General features: G+C 41.4%; 1 pseudogene; it reads right to left on the bottom strand.

Moving 5' to 3' along the window:
• Positions 1-3,222: 3,222 nt before the first annotated feature.
• The window catches only part of LOC148138143 (uncharacterized), a 56,777-nt pseudogene continuing 40,278 nt past the window's right edge, over positions 3,223-19,721 (bottom strand).

Below are 19,721 nucleotides of genomic sequence, written 5' to 3'. Positions count from 1 at the left end.
ATCAAGAACTTCTTTTTAAAAAGAGTCCATGTGAGTTTCCATGGTTTTACCGGAAAAGAGAGCTGATCTCTCGTCAGACAGAGAAGACGAGTGCTATTTAACGTTAGTGCCACAGCACCTCAGGTGACGAGAGAGTTGGAGATGTAGAGACCTTCATGCTAACCTCAGTGGTAATTGGTTTTGTAACCACAGTGCTTCGCAAACCAACCATCCAGCCGACTGAACGAAACGAACCACTAAGACATTAAATACAAGGGAGAGATATAGATATAGAGACATAGAGAGACAGCCACACTGCTACTATTCTCAAGATTGATTCCAAAAACAACTGCAAACTCAATGCACAGACGTGCAGAAACAGAGATGCACACAGACATGAACATGTATTGTGTTCAATAATACATAAACATTCACAAAACACAAGCACAAAGATGCATATAATCACATACATATCGACGCACACACCGACAGAAAGACGCACATGCACACACACAAAGACAGGAACACACAGACACAGAGTCACAGAGTCATGCAGAATGGAAAAAGACACTTCGGGCGAACTCATCAGCGCCAACCAAACATCTCAATGAAACTTATTCCCATTAGACTGCGTTTTATCCACAGCCTTCTCAACTCTTTCGAGACATGCACTCAATTATGCACGCCTCCAAAACATGCTGTTTGAGCGTGTCCCTTACACCCATCACCCTGTGTGTGAGATAATTACTGTGCAGGTCTTTTTACAGACTCACTTTAAACACATGCTCTGCAGATTCGAACCACCAAACTCGGAAAACGATCATGACTTGTTACCCTTGCACACTACTCATGATTTTATAAACTTCTATAACGTACACAATGCATGGCGACATAGTCGTATAAGAATTTTAGACAGACACAAATGTTTACAATTATGAACAGACATGCCACCACGCAATGATGGACATGAAGGACCGCATCCATTCATACAAATTCCACGCATACAGGGAGATGCATTACTCCAGAAATACACACACAGGTGTAAATGCAGTGACTGATTGGAAAAATGCATTGTAGGTGCCTCATTTTGCGGAAAATTGCAAGGCTTTACACATTGGTAGCAAAATAGGAAGACAGATGATTATTTAAATCGCTGTAAAATTAGAGAAAGGAATTTTCAACGTGACCTGGGTGAATGAGTAGCGTGGAAAACAATGCGTTGCCTGAATCAAACTGGAATCTGGCCACCTGAAGAAACACAATCGAGATAGCAGAGCATGATCTGCAGCAGAGCAACTGACATGGCTGTGAAGAATGTGTCTGTGTGACTGAGGGACAGGGAGATGGAGGGACTGGGGAGACAGAGTGAGTGACAAGGAAATAGGGAAAAAGAGAGCGCAAAATTGGAAAAAAATGGATAGACAAAGCGAAGAAGACAAAAATGCAAAGGACCGCGTGACAGAGGGAGAAACAGCGAAGAGATGTTGAGGGCGAGAGAATCGTAAGAGAATGATCGTAGGTAAAGGAGGAAGGATGAAGATAGACAGTGGGCCAAAGACATAAATGTCGAGAGAACGTGAAGAAATTTGGAGTGCCCAAGAGCTATTGGGCTGGCGAATGCAGGAGGGAGAGTGTGAATGAAAAGGAGGAAGACAGTTCTACGAGAGAGAGAAAATGGGAGGGAAGTGGCAGGAGGAGAGGAGAGAGGTGGAAGGAAGAGGACGGTGAGGAGTGCAGCTGGGACAACAATTGGAATGGCAATATGAATTTTGACTTTGTTAATTCAGAGAGGAAAGCAAGGACAGTGCAAAATAAAACTAATAATGTCGAGAAATTGGGGAGAGTCTCTTTCTCTCGAGTTCAACTTCTTACACAAGAAAGACAGAACGATCAGTGAGCTCCATAGCAGAGAGATTTGTCACAATCTCTATGGACATACCAACATATATTCTATTTCTACATTTAACGTCAGTTTGCAATTCTAAGAGTAGTGTTGGTGCCATTTCTTCCGAATGGTTTGGATGAATGATCTAATTATTTATAATTTATTTGTGGGATTTCAGCGTTGTTGGCTTGCCAGCATTGATAGCACATCCCATTTTGCCCTGGAGAAGGTGGCAATAGGCTACCTGTTTAACCGCTGCATTCAAAGTGCTGTGGGTTGACCCACAATGACAGGAAGGCGGGAATTCCAGCATTTAAACACAATGACGCTGAAGGAACCACGGTTTATTTGCAAGCCAGGGTGGTGAGTGGCTTGAAGGGGAACTTGGAAGTGGTGTGGTTCTCAAGTACCTATTGCCCTTGTCCCACTAGATGGAAGTGGTACTGAGTTTGTACGGTGCTGTTGAAGGATCTTGGCTGAATATCTGCAGTGTATCTTGCAGATAGTAAACGCTGCTTTCACTGAGAGCCAGAGTTGGATAAATTTAATATTCGTAGATGTGGTGCCAATCAAGCGGGTCTTTATTTGTCCTGGATGGTGTGATGCTTCTTGACTGTTTTAGGATTTGTACCGATCCAGGCAACTGGGTAGCATTCCATACAATTCATCCCGAGTTGCGTCTCTTAATGATAGATCGACTTTGGGGTGTCAAGAGGTGACTTACGTGGCGCAGATACAGAGCACGGACTGCTTCAGTATATGAGGAGTCGCGAATAGTGCCAAACGCTATGCTTTCTTTGTTGAAAAACCCCACTTCTGACATTATGACAGAGGGAAGGTTGTTGATGATGCAGCTGAAGATAGGATATTACCCTGAGGGACTGAAGCAGAGATATCTTTTAACTGAGATGACTGACTCTCCACAACCACAACCATATTCCTTTGTACTTGGTATGACTCTAACCAATAAAGTGTTTGCCCCTAATATTCATTGACCTCAGTTTTGCCAGCGGTCCGTGATACCAAACTCTGTTCAATGCGAAATTGATGTACAGGGCTGTTACTCTCATTTGAACTGTGTAATTCTGCTGGCTCGTCCATGTTTAAAACAAGGCTGCAATGAGAGCTGGAGCTGAGAGACCCTGGCGAAACACAAACTGGGCGTCGCAAAGCAGGTTGTTGCTGAGCAGGTGGTTATTAATATCACTGTTAAGGACCCCTTCCATCACTTTCTTCATGACGGAGAGTAGACTGATTGGGCAGTAAATGGCTGGGTTGGATTTGTCCTGCTTTTTGTGTACAGGACATAGCTGAGCAATTTTGCATATTGTCAGGTAGATGCCACTGTTGCAGCTGTACTAGAAGAGGTTGGCTAGAGCAGTAGCAAGTTCTGGAGCACACGTCTTCAGTACAATTGTCGGAATGTTATCAAGGCCCACTGATTTTTCAGCATCCTGTGCCTCCAGTCGTTGCTTGCTATCATGTGAAGTACATCGAATTGCATCGAGACTGTTATCTGTGATGATGCAGACCACTGAAGGAGCCCGAGATGGATAATACACTCGGCAATTCTGACTGAAGAAAATTGCGAATGCATCAGCATTAACTTTTTTACTGATGGTTTGGCCGATGAGCTGATGAAGAAGTTTTGAAATTAAACCAATGCAAAGTGTAACAAAACAAAGAGAAAAAGTTCTTTGAAACATTCTGCATGTAGAAAGTTACTTGTTCTTGTTTATCCTCAGTAACATCTTTGTTAATGCATCTGATATTAGTACATGCTTCTGAACTATATAGGTAGTGCCTAATCACCGTCATCATGACCCGAATTTCAAAAACGTGGAACTCGATTAGCACGAGTGTGAAGCCGACATTAATAATATCTTTTAGAACACAACCAAACAAAGAATCTTACAAAACTTGAGAAAAGAGAACTACACAGATATGATAACATCTGTGGGATGATATTAACGTTTCACGTGCAATAACTCTTCTGCAGCACAATTCGGTCTGGGAAATTTGAACTCAATGAGAAAATGGGGGAATACCTGGAATGAAGGGCAATTGTAGAAAAACAAAATTGTAGTTCAATAATGTTTTATAGGGACGGAGACCGCCGTCCTCACTTTGGCACCAGATCCACAGCATGTGGTCGAATCTTAACTGCCTTGCAGGGCAATTTGTATAACAAATGCTAGTCAAGCCAATGACACCAATCTCCTTTGAAATCTTGTTGTTCAAAATGCAGTGTAACGAATTTCGTTCATTTGCAGCACGGAGAAAATTTGTCGAATTCAATCGCTGTAAATGAATCAAAGACTTTATAAATATGTCTAAACCTACGTTATATTTTGGTTCAGGTCATCATCTAATTCACTCTGAGAAATATTGTGTGACATTGCATTTAATAATCTAGCGGCAAATGTACATGAACGTTTTGTCTGAACTCGCTGATCTGCGTATTTCTTTGAGAATTGTCTTTTGTGAATTCGTACACCCGTTATCATATTACCATTAAGGGGAGTGGAGAAATTATCACTTCTAACATTTCACAAATTTTTAAAAATTCCTCATTGATAACGGTTTTAGGTCGCTCATTGAAGGCAGGCCCAATCGAAAAAAGAAAACACAATGTATGGATTCGTCTCTGTCTATTCAGTGGGATTCGGATTTAACGTGCTTTTCCCAGTGCGCATTAGTGTTCTGATGGTTCCTGAATAAAGCTTCGCACTTACAGAATGTGCAAATGTCTATTAAGTGCAAAGAGGCATGATTTTATGTTTTATTAGAGAAGGCACTGCCTGGAAACGGGATAATTAGCTTCTTAGAGTTTACTCTTCATACTCAGTATTCAGTTCAACTCAATTGAGAACCTAATTTCAAAGTTTCAGTGAATGAAATGAAAACACCTTTTGGCATGCTTGCCTTCATTGAAAGGCATGATGCGGACGAGCTGGTTTTGGATGGCCGTGGGCTAAGTTAATAAACAGATGATAGTCCAACAGGTTATTTGGAAGCCCTAGCTTTTCGCGCACTGCTTCTTTGTAAGTTCGTTGTGGTTTATAAAGTTATAAGACACAGAATTTACGGCGAAACATTACAGCGTCATTCAACTGAAATTATATGTTGAGCAAAGCTGGATTGTTGTTAAGTCTTTTATCTGTTAGAGTGGGTTGCAGGTTCATTAGTGTGTAAACCCAGAACTTCCTATAAGTCACCTCCTCGAGATAACTTAAGGTTTTAGAACAAAAGCTGGCATCTCCGCTCAGACAATGCATTAAAGGTGCGAGGTCAGATTCAGTCCGCATCCCAAACTTCAGTCGGACTGGCTCTATTTCCAAATTGGAATTTACAAAATATTACATATATTGACTGCCCGCATTGACTGCCAGCAGCTTGTGCAATTTTTGACAATAATGAAACATTATATCAAAATTCTGCAAATAAAAAATCACGCAAGGACTTTTGTGTGTGCTCATGCAGGAAGTAGAGAGAGAGAGATAAAGAGACAGGGAATACATCTGAGTGAGCATGTGTGTGTGTGAGTGCTCGAGAGGGCGTGTGTGTTTGTGTCCGTGAAAACATGGTTAAGAGTGTGGTTGGATTCGATAGGGTATAGCTGAAAATGTGTTGCTGGAAAAGCGCAGCAGGTCAGGCAGCATCCAAGGAACAGGAGAATCGACGTTTCGGGCATACGCCCTTCTTCAGGAATGAGGAAAGTGTGTCCAGCAGGCTAAGATAAAAGTTAGGGAGGAAGGACTTGGGGGAGGGGGTTTAGAAATGCGATAGGTGGGACGATATAGGCCTGTGAGAGAGTGTGTGCGTAGGTATAAGTATGGGGATGCATGTGTCTGTGTATGAAAGACAGCGTGTTTATGAGAGAGGGTCTGCCTTTCGGTGTGAGTATGTACTTTGGAGCCGTTACAGAAAAGGTTTATTCTAGCCATGAATAAAAATAACGGAAAGAGTTAAAAAAAACACCTGGGATAACTGGCTAATATTTTTGCAACATCATACGTCACGGATGAGTTCCCAGAAGACTGTTGTGCCCTTACTAAAAAAAAAAGCAAAAACACTATCCTGAGTAAGCCTAACATTGGTGGCAGACAAGCTACTAGAAAAGAATCTGAGCAATAATATACATGCATTTGTGAGAGGTCATGGCTCACAAATTTGTTAACGTTCTTTGATGAAGTGATAAGAAATGTTGATGAGGGCAGCTCAGTCGAGTCATCTTTTTGAATTTCAGTGATGTCTTCGACAAAGTTCCTTATAGCTCACTGCTCTAGATGGTTGGAGCTCTTGAATCTAGGCAGAGTAGGCAAATTGGATATACAACTGACTTGATGGTAGGAAGCAAAGTGTATTAATGGAAGAATGACTGTTGGTTTGGATACCTGTGGCTGGCAGAGTGTCTGAGGGGTTGGGGTAGGCCCATTGCTGTTTGTTATCTATATCAACGATCTGGCCGAAAATGTTCAAGGCAAGTTGAGGAAGTTTGCAGATGACATCAAAATAGGCTGCACCTTGTAGAGCGAGGAATGTTATCAGAAATTGCAGCGGTACCGTAACAAAATTCAGACTTGGGCTGAGTTCTTGCATTTTGGAAAGTCAAATGATGTTCAGAATAGTAGGGCCTTAAGGAGTGTCGTGGTATAGTAGGGCCACGGAGATCAGATGCATTGTTCTCTCAATGTGGAATTACAGATAGACTGGGAGATGAACAACACGTTTGGCACAATGGTCCTCATCAGTCAGCGCAATGATTTTCGAAGCTGGAAAGTTGTGTTGCATTTGTGCTCGAGTTTGGTAAGGCAGCAATTGGAAACTTGTTGTTATATGAAGGATGTTATTCAACTGGAACGAGTACAAAAGAAATTTACAAGGATTTTGCCAAACATAAGGGTCGGATTTAGAATGAGAGGTTGGACAAGGAATGAAATATTTTTCTTTGCACTGTAGGATGCTGAGGTGGGATCTCATGCACATATATAAGATCATGAAGGAATGAGCTGCCAGAAGAAGTGGTGAACGCTGTTGCAATTGAAGCATTCCAAAGGCATTTGGATGGGTATATGATTAGGAGGGCTTTAGAGGGATATGGGTCAAGTGCTGGCAAATGGGACTGCATTAGGTTAGGGGTATCTGTTCGGCATGACGAGTTGGTCGAAGGGTCTGTTTCTGTGCTGTCCATCTCAATGCCTCCATGATTCTATAAGATGCATGGATAGATGAATGCACTCACTCTGTTTCCCAGGATTGGGGAATCGAGAACAAGACAAGATCAATTTAAGGGAAGGAGAGTTAGAATGAAAGAAAATGTTTGCAGCAACTTTTTATACTGGTGCTGAGACGCATATGACCTGAGCAGCACGTGGAAGTCTTTGAGGTAGTTACATTAACAGGTTTTAAAAGACATTTAGTTAAATACGTCGGTAGGAGCGGTTTAGAACATATTAGCCATGTGAAGAGAAATGGGGTTACTGTGAATGGACATTATTGCCAGCATGGCACAGTTTGAAAAAAAGGCCCCATCTCCATGCTGTAAAATTCTATTACGTCCAGAACCTATGGCTACACAGCGCTACAACATTTTGATTAAATTATGCTTGCATTCACTTTTTTTTAACTTGTCAATAATCTATCCGCGAACTTAGAAGAAGTGGAATAAAGGTTAAGACATTTGAATGTTCCTCCTGCACAATGTGGGAGAGAAGGTTCAGTGCACGTATCCAAACTGACTTCATCTGGGGGAAGTGAACACAATTCCAGCTCTTCAAAATCAGCGTTAGGGAAATGGAGCTGGGCTGGAGCTACTTTGGATCATTCGAGAAGCTGAGGGAGCAATTGTGAGAAGTTAAAGAAAGGTAGTCACAATTCAGGTACAATAAAAGGTAGCTGGTGTATATTCAGGGGACAGAAAGGTAACACGCAGACAATGCAGAGATCCCATGTGGCTGTTGCTCTCACTAATAAGTATACAGTTTTGGATACTGTTTGGGGTGATGCCTTACCAGATATAAGCCATGTTGTCCAGATATCTGGCATAGAGTCTCTTCCTGTTGCTCAGAAGTGAAAGGTTTGAGGAGCAGAGCGTAAGTCAATGGTGATTCTATAGTTGGGGGACGGATACGAGGTTCGTTGGGAACGACAGTCGGTGTGTTTCCTCCCAGGTGACAGGGTTCGCGATGTCTCTGATCGTGTTTTTGGGATCCTTTCGGGGAAGGGAGAGCAGACGCAAGACGTCGTCCACATAGGCACCAACGATGTAGGTAGGAAAAGGGATGGAGATTTAAGACAAATATTCAAAGAGCTCGGCTAGAAGCTGAGAGCTAGAACAAACAGAGTTGTTACCTCTGTTTTGTAACCTGTGCCATGTGCTAACGATGCGTGGAATAGGAAGAGAGACCAGTTGAACATATGACAACAGAGATGGTGCAGGAGGAAAGGGATAATTGCTTCTCATTCTGGGATAGTTGAGACCTTCAAAAACAGGATGATCTAAAAATCAACCATAAAAAGGTACCAATATCCTGAGAGGTGGGGGGAACGACGTAGCTCTTCTGGATCTTTTAAACTAATTGAGCCAGAAGATGGGAACATAAACTGAATCTCCATGTCCAGGAGTTTGAGTGTAGTGAGGTCATAAATACGTTTTCATAGTCGCAAGAGTGCACAGGTCAGCAGAAATGTAATTTGAAGAGTTTCCACTTTTATGGCAGGAGCATCCGGAAGAAAATGGATGAATTTGAGGCAAGGGTTGGTACTTGGGACTTTGATGTTGTGGCCATTTCGGAGATATGGACACAGCAGCGACTGGGCATGGTTGCTGCAGATTTTGCAGTGTATTGCTTCAGGAAGAAGAGGGAATGTGGTAAAAGAGGGAGGGGTGGGGCTTCGTTAGTCAAGGAAGGTATTACGGAGGCGGAAATGACGTTGAAGACTCGACTACTGAGGTAGTATTGGCTGAGGTTAGAAACAAGAAAGGAGAAGTCACCCTTTTGCGGGGTTTTTGCAGGCCTACAAATGGTTCCAGGGAAGTAGAGGAAAGGAGAGCAAAGGTGGTTCTGGATAGGAGCTCGAACAACTGGGTAGTTGTTATGGGGGCTTTAAACTTCCCAATATTGACTGGAAATGCTTTAGTTCCAGTACTTTAGACGGACAGTTTTGTCACGTGTGCAGTATCAGCTTCCTGACAGAGTATGCAGACAGACCAAAAATGGGAGAGGCCACATTGGATTTGGTACTGGGTAATTAACCTGGCCAGGTTTTTGTTTTGGATGTCGACGATGACTTTGGTAATACTGACCACAGGTTTGTTATGTTTACTTTAGCGATGAAAAGCCAAAGGATTTTTTAACCACAGGTCATGAGTTCTAGCTGGGGAAAGGCAATTCTGATGCGATTTGGCAAGATTTAGGATGCATCAGATGGGGAAGGAAACTGCAGATGATGCGCAAACGTGAACTGGCGATCTTATTCAAGTACAGCTATGCCGTACCCTTGATAAGAATGCAACTGTCAGGCAAGGAGGTTTTGGTCGAACGAGGGAGCCGTGGTTCACTAAAGAAATGAATCACTTGTCAAAGAAAGCAGAAGGGAAATGTAAGAAACAGATGTGAAGACTCAGATCAATCCCTTGAGGGTAAGACATTAGCCAGCAAAGACCTAAAGAATGAACTAAGAAGAGCCAAGAGGGTACACTAGAAGTCGTTGGCAGGTTGGATCAAGGAAAACCTAAGGCTTTTGTAGGTATGTTGACAAAGTTGAGATTAAGGCCAATCAAGGAGAGCAGCGGGAACAGTGGCGTGAAGTCCAGGAGATAGGAGAACTGATACATGAATAGTTTTCTTCAGTATTCACATAGGAAAACGACAACCTCGTCGAGGATAATATTGGGATATGGGCAACTAGATTATGCATGATTGAGCTTAACAAGGAGGAGGTCTTAGCAATTCTGGAAAGTGTGAAATACAAATGTCCTCTGGGCCGAATAGAGTCTATCCAAGGATTTGCTGCAGAACCAGGGAGGAGATTGCAGTGCCCTTGGTTTTGGTCTTTCTGTCGTTGTTGTCTTTGGGATAGTGCAACAAGATTCGAGGGTAGCATATGTTGACCCATTGTTAAAGAAGGGAATTAGAGATCCACCTCGTAGTTGGAGTCCAGTGAGCTTTACTCCAGTTGAGGGTAAATTGTTGTATTGAGTATTAACTTACAGGGTTTTTAATCATACAGAAAGGAATACGCTGATTAAGGAGAGACGATATGATTTTGTGAAGGGTAGGTGCTGCATCAAAAATCTTTTTGAGTTCTCTGAAAAGATGACCAAACAGTTCTATGAGAGTGAAGTGGTTGATGTGGTGTATATGGATTGCAATAAGGCTTTTGATAAGTTTCTCCACGTTAGGATGTTGCCGTAAATACAGAGACATGGGATTGACATTCATTTTGCGGTTGTTATCAGAACGTGGCTCGCTGGAAGAAGACGGAAATTGGTGACTGATGCGAAATATTCACCTTGGTATTCAGTGATTGGGGTGTACTGCAAGGATCTGTTCTGGGGACACTGTTGAGTGTCATTTGTTAAAATGTCTGGATGAAGTCGTAGGAGCATGTATAAGAAAGTTTATAAATGACACTAATATAGCTGCAGCTGTGGATAGTTTACAGACCGACACAGATACGCTGCAGAGCTGGGCTGAGAGGTGGCAATGGGGTTTAATGCGGAAAAGTGTAAGAGGCTTCACTTTTGAAGGAGCATCAGGGATGCAATTTACTGGGCGAATGGTGAAATTATTGGAGGTGTAGATGAACAGAAGAATCTCGATGTTCATAGAAATATAGATCCCTTTAAGTTGCCACCCAGTTTGAAAGGGCTGATGTGAAGCCATGCAGTTTGTCAGCTTTTATTGGTAGAGAGATTGAGTTTCAGAACTATGAGGTGACCTTGCAATTGTGCAAAACCCTGGAGTACTGAATACAGTTTGTTCACCACATTATAGGAAGGGTGTGGATTCTTTGGAAAAGATGCCTGACGAGGAAGTAATGTCTTAAGTGGAAAGGCTGAGGGATTTAAGATTGTTTTCATTCGAGACAAGAAAGTTTAGAGTTGACTAAATTGTGAAAAATTCGATAATCAGAGGATTAGATCAGGTGGACAGTGAGAGCCTTCTTTTTTCCTCAGATGATGATGGCTAGAACGAGGTGACATAGATTTAATTTGAACCGTGATAGCTGTAGGGAGTTTCGTCAGTCAGTGCAGTAAGGGCGTGGAAAGCTTTACCTGCAACAGTAGTAGAGTCAGCAACTTTAGGTGCATTTAAATGGTCATTGCATAAACGTAACAATGAAAATGGAATAATGTAGGTTAGGTGAGCTTTAGATTGGTTTCACAGGCTATTAATATTGTTGGCCTGCCATATCATATTGTCATTTCATAACTATGTCACGTTATATCAGCAATGTTTCTTTCAAGCGATTCAGTTTTTTTGAGCGACGTAAATATTTCTCAAGGAAGGTTGAGTTATCAATTAGAGGTTGACACCTCTCCCTCTGGCAAACAAAGCAAAAACAACCAAAGAGAAGCGCCTGGTTCAATAATCAGTAAAAGGGTTTGCAAAAATGGAGAAATTTACTTGCAAGTGATTAAATAAAATAAATCCGTGAGTCTCAATTGATAATAAAGAAGCAACAATTCAGTTATATAACTGTAACAGTGACAGAATTATTTAAAGTATTAACAAACCATCAAACTGCTGAGTGTTCCCGGATAGAACAATTTTGGAATGGTATGCTGCTCCAGTAAAAAAAGCAAATCCCACTCATATACCAAAAACGAACAAAATTCATTCTCCCAAAATTACCACCAGGTTACATGTCTTCTGGAATGTTCTTTGTCACCTCTGTCGATCTGTCATGAATGCTGTTTCCCCCGTCGATTCTTATGTCTTTGTTATGTGTATAGTGTTTTCTCTTCATCACTGCTGATTGTGAGAGTCAACTTTTCTCTCGTTAGCTGAGGGCTGTTGGTTCTGTCGAATGGCAATTAGTTTAGTGATATTTGCCCAACTGCTCCATTTTTCGATATCCGAGATAACATATCAATATTTCTTATAACAGGATTGAGCCTACGTAGTCACCCGACCAACATCCGTATATCATCGCATTATTCTGCGCCATTTCAGCCACCTACAAACGGACCGCACCACCAGAGACATATTTCCCTCTCTACCGCATTCACTTCCTGTAAAGACAGTTCCCTACACGGCTACGATGTCAGGTCTACGTCATCCTACACGCCCAGCACTTTCCCCTGCCACCACAGGAATTACACAACGTGCGCCCACACTGCCCGACTCTCCTCCGCCCAAGGCTCTGAAAGTGACTTGCACATCCATCGAACCTTCACCTGAACTTGCATACATATCATGCACTGTGTCAGTTGCTTCTGATGCGGTCTGCTCTTCGTTGAGGAGATAGGATGCCTACTCGCAAAACCCACACCAAACAACCCCGCCACACCGTGGCCGAACAATTCAACGCCCCTTCCCACTCCACCGAGGGCATCGCCAATCCATTACCACGCGAAGTCTGGAGAAAGAAAGCCTCATCTGCCACCTCTGGACCCTCCAACCCCATGGCATCGATATGGATTTCACCAGTTTCCTCATGTTCCCTCTCCCCACCTTATCCCAGTTCCAACCTTCCAGCTCAGCACCGCCCTGATGAGCTCTCCCATCTGTCCATCTTCGTTCCCACCTATCCACTCCACCATCACCATCGACCTATCACCTGTACTCCCACCTATTGCAATTTCAGGTACCTTTCCTCCTGCCATTTATCTCTACATCCCCGAGGATCCCAGTCTCATGAAGAGCTTTAGATTAGATTACTTACAGTGTGGAAACAGGCCCTTCGGCTCAACAAGTCCACACCGACCCGCCGAAGCACAACCCACCCATACTCCTACATTTACCCCCTACCTAACACTATGGGCAATTTAGCATGGCCAATTCACCTGATCTGCACATTTTTGGACTGTGGGAGGAAACCGGAGCACCCGGAGGAACCCCACGCAGACACGGGGAGAACGTGCAAACTCCACACAGTCAGTCACCTGAGGCGGGAATTGAACCCGGGTCTCTGGCGCTGTGAGGCAGCAGTGCTAACCACTGTGCCACCGTGAAGGCCTTTTGCCCGAAACGTCAATTTGTCTGCTCCTGGGATGCTACCTGACCTGCTGTGCTTATCCATCACCACACACTTGACTCTAATCTCCAGCATCTGCAGTCCTCACTTTCGCCTAGATACATTGAATTGGCTATCAATTAGTGGATGGAATATACTGCATAGAAATATTAGTCACATTGTCGTGAAAATAGGAAGAACGTCTATTGCTTTAGATTTTGACATGTCACGAAGTCTTGCAATATATACTTGAACAATTAACACGTTTTATAAACAAGAAAATGTCTGCCAGGTCACGCTTTAACTTTCTCTTGGTGGGGCAAAATGGCTTCCATCTTCAATCTTCTATGATATCTGTTGTTTATCAGCTGTCGTGTCGTCAGTTGCAATGAAATGTTAATAACTTCAGAATCATACTTGGAAAGAATGAGTACAATAAAATTTAAACAACATGTCAAACATCTGAAAAGAAGCCAAAGCTCTCGGAACAGATTAGATTGTCCGTGAAGGGACAGTGAGCATTTATTTTACTGAAATATCCATTATGGGCTTACGGTTAATGCATAAGCCGTAATTGCAATTCTATATTGGAAACATTGCACACGTCAATATCGGATTTATTAAATTGTTTTTGCTGAGCGAACTACTCAGAAATGCAAACGTCAGCCTACCTGGTTGATGTTCTGCCAGAGTGAGAATTGAAATCTCGTCTACCTGACATGAATGCTACACTAAGAGAACGAATGAATACTCGATGACCCAATGACAGATTGATTGCAACGTGTTCCTCCGAAAAGCTGCAGTGTCCATTTACCCTGATAGTGTGGTTGACTCTTTGACTTCAGCAGACTACAGACATCTATCACAAGGACCAGTTTTAAAGGACGACTAGACCTACCTACACAGAGATAATTAACATACAGCATGTCATTTGAATCTCCAATTACTCAAAATCACTCAGATCCTCCAAGAACAAAACCTTTCAATCCTTCAATCAGGCAAACTCCGATGTGCATCACACAACTACTCACTTCCCGAACTCATCCACATCACCAGCGCATGCAGCTAATTCACGTGACCAGGTCAAATAGCTTTGCCCCTGGAAATCACAGGCTACTCATTCATTTTTCAAGAGTTCAAGTATAGTATTGCACTTTTTTTACAGAAGAAGAGTAAGATTTAAAAACGACACGATTGACAACATGCTTTACAAATGGAGAGTTTCCTGTGTGGAATGAACGTCTGAAGGAAGTGATGGATGCGAAAGAAGTTCCAAAGTTTAAACCAACATTTGGATTAGCACATGAGTAAGAAAGAGTTGAAGGGATATGGGCCAAGCGGAGGCAGTTGGGACTAGTTTAGATTCGGAACACGTTTGGCAAGGACTGGTTAGTTCGAAATAGTTTTTCTTTTTGTGCTGGATGACTCAATGACTCGAAACGTTTGGACCACTGATTTGTTCACTAATTCATTAATGTTTTCAGAAACCAGAGTCTTTACCAAGTAATCCTATACACTAGATACCATGCTCAACACAGTGTCTATTACACCTTCATCTACAAATTCTGTTACAAATGTTCAGGTTGCACTCTGTCTAAGATCCCGGAGCCAGAGCTTGAAGGCTTTTTTTGAAGAATCGTAAATCAGTCACGTCAATTAAATCTTGGTGAGCAGAGTATAAACTGTCAGCACTGACTGAGATTTTTAGAATAGTTTCAAGGTTCCAGCTCACGCTGGTTGGGGTAACCTGCCAGCTGCTGAGCAGAGAACGTCAGGTGTAGAAATACATAGAGGAACACGGCAACACTGCGCAATTCTGGACGATCAGTAAAATACCTGATGGCGTTCCAAACAACTTTCATCTGAGAAAGTATACCACTCGCAAAAAAGATGTGCTCGTAGTGTTATCCATGAGCTAATGAAAGTGTGATGCTTTGTGGTGTCGTCGAAATTAAATCGACTCGACTCAACTGCTCGCAAGAGCAGAGAAAAATCTTTATTTTTAACTTCTGCATGCAGGGGACTAATACACTTAACAAATACGCCTTGTGTAAGGGCCGTGAACAAATTTCACATATTATTTTAATACTATTCTTATAACACGCTCAAGCACAAGAGCCGGAAACATTCGAGCTCTTATTTTCCCATTCCCTTGTTGTGTATATGATTGCTTACTGTCTTTATGTTTTCCTGAGCGTTTTTTCTGATATCGATTGCTCGCAAGATCAGGTTGAATGTTTGCAATGTTCAGTAAAGCCAAGCTGTCTCCTCGACTGCAAGAGTCAGCAAAGCATTTTATTTAGAAAAGCATTATCTTTCAGATTTCAGAGTAGATGTTTATTTTGTTAATTTGCCATTACAGTGGGGATTCATAAGCCAATGAGAGTCAGAGAGTTAAATTTGAAGAATGCTGTCACAGAGTTAAATAATTGAAGACAATTCAGAGAGTAATACAACATAACTATTACATAAATTATCTTTCCAAACGTGATGAAGTATCATAGAACCACCCGGGTTAGAAGGAGTGTTTTGGCCCATCGAATCTGCATCGGCATAACAACTCTATATCGGCATTTATTCAATTTCCGTTTTGGCACATTTCTTTGAAAGGTACGAAATTTTAAGAGCTGACCCAAGTATATTTTATGGATTGCGAGTTTTGCGCACCACCTACTTTCTCAAATCCCATCCAAACCTCTGACTTTCTCCTTATATGTATGCCCCCGTGTTATTGACCAGACGACTACAAAGAACAGCTGCTTTCTATTCATTCTGTCCATGCCGTTCATCATGTCACACCGCATAAACTTGTTCCCTCTCAATTTTGTCTAGTCATAAAAAACACAATCCGCGCTTATCCAATCTCCTTTTAAAGCTGATATTCTCCATCTTCCCCAACATGGGGTGGCAGGGTGACTACTTCGATAGCATCACTACCTCACAGTGCTAGCTACACGGTTTCGATTCCAGCCTTGATCGATTTTCTGTGCGGAGTTTGCACATTCACTCCGTGTTTGCTCCAGTTTCTTCTCACAATCCCAAAAATGGCCGGTTTCGGTGAAATGGCAATGCTAAATTGACCACAATGTTCAGCGATATGTAGGCTTGATGCATTAGTCACTGGCAAATATGGGATAATAAAATATGGGAATGGGTGTGTTTCTATATTTACTCTATAGAGAATAGGTGTGAACTTGTTAGGCCGAAGAGAATGTTTCCACACTGCAGAGATCTCAGAACACCCTAGTGAATCTGCAATGCATGCCGCCCAGTTGCACACAATTGTCCAGACTTTAGTGGCTGAACTAAAGTCCAATTCATCTCCAACGAAAACTGCCTGCTTTAATAATCTATGGCACGGCTGATAAAAGCAACTTGTTCATGGACCTTCTTAAAAATCATTTTCTATCTTGTCACATCCAGGGAACTGTGGATATGCACAGTGAACATTTCAGAACAAAATATTAAAAGATCGTTTTACTGGAATACAGTAAGAACTCCAATTTCAGATCAAATCATTTTGTTTATTTACATAATTTAACAAGTACATCAATAGAATACATGAGTCCATTCTTTAACTCCTCCCTAAACTTTGTCTGGGTCAGTGCGTAAATGCATGTGTTTGTACAAGAACTCAGAAGTCGCAGCATGAATCCAAATTCTTGAAGGATAAATATTGGATGATTATATGTCTTGTCTTCATAGTTATAATTAACAATTTGCCAGCCCAAAGAATGTGCTACATTTGTCATCCACAACAATATGAAATTAGCAGATAAAGTGAAGAGCAAAATTAAGGATTTTCTACGGTTTACAATTTCAAGATCAATTCTACTGTCTCTTTTTTTATAGCCCTGAAGACGCAGGCGGACTCTATTGGTGACTATTACATTCCTGGCAGTGAGAACGTTGAACACCAGAATCAATATAATTGGAAGCAAAGGTGTAATAATACTATGCATCCACTCATAGACAGTCCAGAAGAATGCAGTATAATATTCTGGTGCTAAGATACAAAACCATGGTACATTATTCGAAACAAAAGCAGGAACAAATACAAAGTACCAGGGAATTGAGCGTAAACAGCTCACAACGCTCACAGCTCCTATAACCAATGTCGCCGTTCTTTTGTTGCAGTATCTTGACTTTAGTTTCTGACAACAAATAGCTATAAACTGATCAAATGTGAAAGCAACTGTGAACCAAACAGAACAATCCATGGCCATAAGAAACAGAACAATTCTAACTGCACACAGAGGAGTGATGTACAGAAATGTAACTGGAAAATGAATATTGTTAATTCTGTCCAGTAGGACATTGAAAATTACCAGTGTTAGATCTGCTGCTGACATTGCCAATAAGTAGAGCGTGATGCATTTTGACAGGCCACAGTTTCCTCGATACAGAATTACGATCGCCACGACGTTAACTGAAAGAAAAATCGCAGAATACTGCCATTGATTTTGGCTGCTGCTACAAAGAAAGCATCAATTGAATATGGTTACAAAAACACAACACATGATACAGAATAATCAGAACTATGTTTTCATGGTATACTCTTCAACTCAATTGAATGAGATAAGTCATTAACATCTGTCATTACTTGATTTTTTGGAATGGAATATGTCAGCACTTATAGATTCACAAGTCTGTTTCCTAGATTTTTGAGTCATTTCTGAAGGAAAAATAATCTTATGAATAAAGGTTCTCATGTGAGGATAGAAGCTGGGAACCAATGGGGGGATAAATAGAGAGCAAAAAATGTGAAATACAGGCTTTGGACATAAGTTACCTCGCCAAATGCACATCATTTTGCAGGACGTGATGCAACAAGGAATAATTAGATTACTTACAATGTTCAAAGTTTGTAGCTTGGGTGCTCGGTGTTGTGGAGTGTTCGCTGAGCTGGGAATTTGTGTTGCAACACAAATTCGCAGATCGGCGAACATTACCTACAATGTGGAAACAGGCTCTTCGGCCCAACAAGTCCACACCGACCTGACAAAACGCAACCCACCCAGACCCATTCCCCTACAATTACCCCTTCACCTAACACTACGGGCAATTTAGCACATTCAATACACTAAACCTGCACATTTTCGGACTGTGGGAGTAAACCGTAGCACCCGGAGGAAACCCACGCAGACACGGGGAGAATGTACAAGCTCCAAACAGACAGTCGCTGTGAGGCAGCTGTGCTAACCACTGTGCAACCGTGCCGACCATTGAAAAGGTACAGGTAAGAAGGAACACAATGTTTAGGTTCTGCATCTGTTGTGACACTGACCAGGATCTGTCAGTTCACTGTTCAACATTTATGCACATCACATGTTTCCAATCAGTTTTAGGAGTGACAGACAAAAAGTTGGGATAGAAGCATATAAAAAGCGTTATGGGTCTGGGTATATCTAATAATCCATATGAAGTGCAGAAGTGTAGAACGTTTTTGTCGACAAAACTAAAACTTATCGACTGGAAAAGATAGGACAGTGCATAAATGAACATTACTGCGGTGGATTGAATATCACTTGGTTTCCATTATTTATTAAAATAATCATTCTCTGGTCGTGTTGATGGGAAGTGTACTTTCTTATAATTTTGATTTGGCAGGAAAGGAACGAACCAAAACTACATAGCGATGTACCAAAGTTCTTGCTGAAGAAACCAACGCTGCTGCACATTTCGTTTAATTCTCTTTTACATGCAGAGAAAAAATGTTGAATGCAATTTAACAAAAAGAAGAAAACAGAGATGGTGATGAATAAAAATATGATTGCATCTAAATTCATTGTTTTAAGTCTGAAATGGTCTAAAGTCAGAGATTTTCTCCAAGGCTTCTGTTAGGTCTCACATGGCTACATTTACCAAATACTTCTCTGAAGAGAATTAACTTTCATTACTTCTTATTGTCCGTTACACAGAAGATATGATATTTACTGAGCCTGCCTTCTCAAGGAAAGTCATCTGCACCTTATTGACAGCAGAAGCACTCAGCGACAGAAAGTTATAGTGAATGAAAATAAAAACAAAACTGCATCTTTATGGTCAGCCCATGTTTTAAGCAGAGCCTACTATTAAACAATGATAAAAGTTAAGGTAAATGCCAGATGCTGTACACAATCAACCGTAGATATTATATAACACATCTTGCCAAAATCATCGGAAGTTTTTTCTCACCCTCATATTGTGCAGCTACATTCTAAACAGCAACAAATGAAATGCAGAATGAATATTTGCACCAGTGGAAACGCAACTTCAAATCGTTTGCACGATGCATCTGAACTTAACTTCATCTCTGTCACATTTTCGTTTGACAGAATAAAATATTTTTTTTAAAAAGATGTTGTTCAGTGTACCCAGACGGCAGACAGCAAACATTGCACCAAATAAGAACAGGTTCAGTGGGCCACCAAGAATTGAAAGTACATTTGTGCATCGTAATCACTCCACATATAAAATAACATTATCAAAAAAAAGATAATCAACTATTGGCATGAATTTCCATCCAAAAAATAAAAGACACCCTAAAAGTTATTTAGCATCGAATTCATTTTTTTAAAACCAATAGATGCCTCTGTATTCGAGAAAGAGAGGAATTCAGAAGAAATGTTTTGTTTTGGATTCAAGATCAATTAGAATGTTTATGAATGTACTTATTTCATTCGGCAGG

This window comes from Chiloscyllium plagiosum, unplaced genomic scaffold (genome assembly GCF_037043375.1).
Source record: "Chiloscyllium plagiosum isolate Xiang-an unplaced genomic scaffold, Cpla_swu_hap1 HiC_scaffold_41, whole genome shotgun sequence".
Lineage (NCBI taxonomy): Eukaryota > Metazoa > Chordata > Chondrichthyes > Orectolobiformes > Hemiscylliidae > Chiloscyllium > Chiloscyllium plagiosum.
This window is presented reverse-complemented; position numbering and strand designations above follow the sequence as displayed.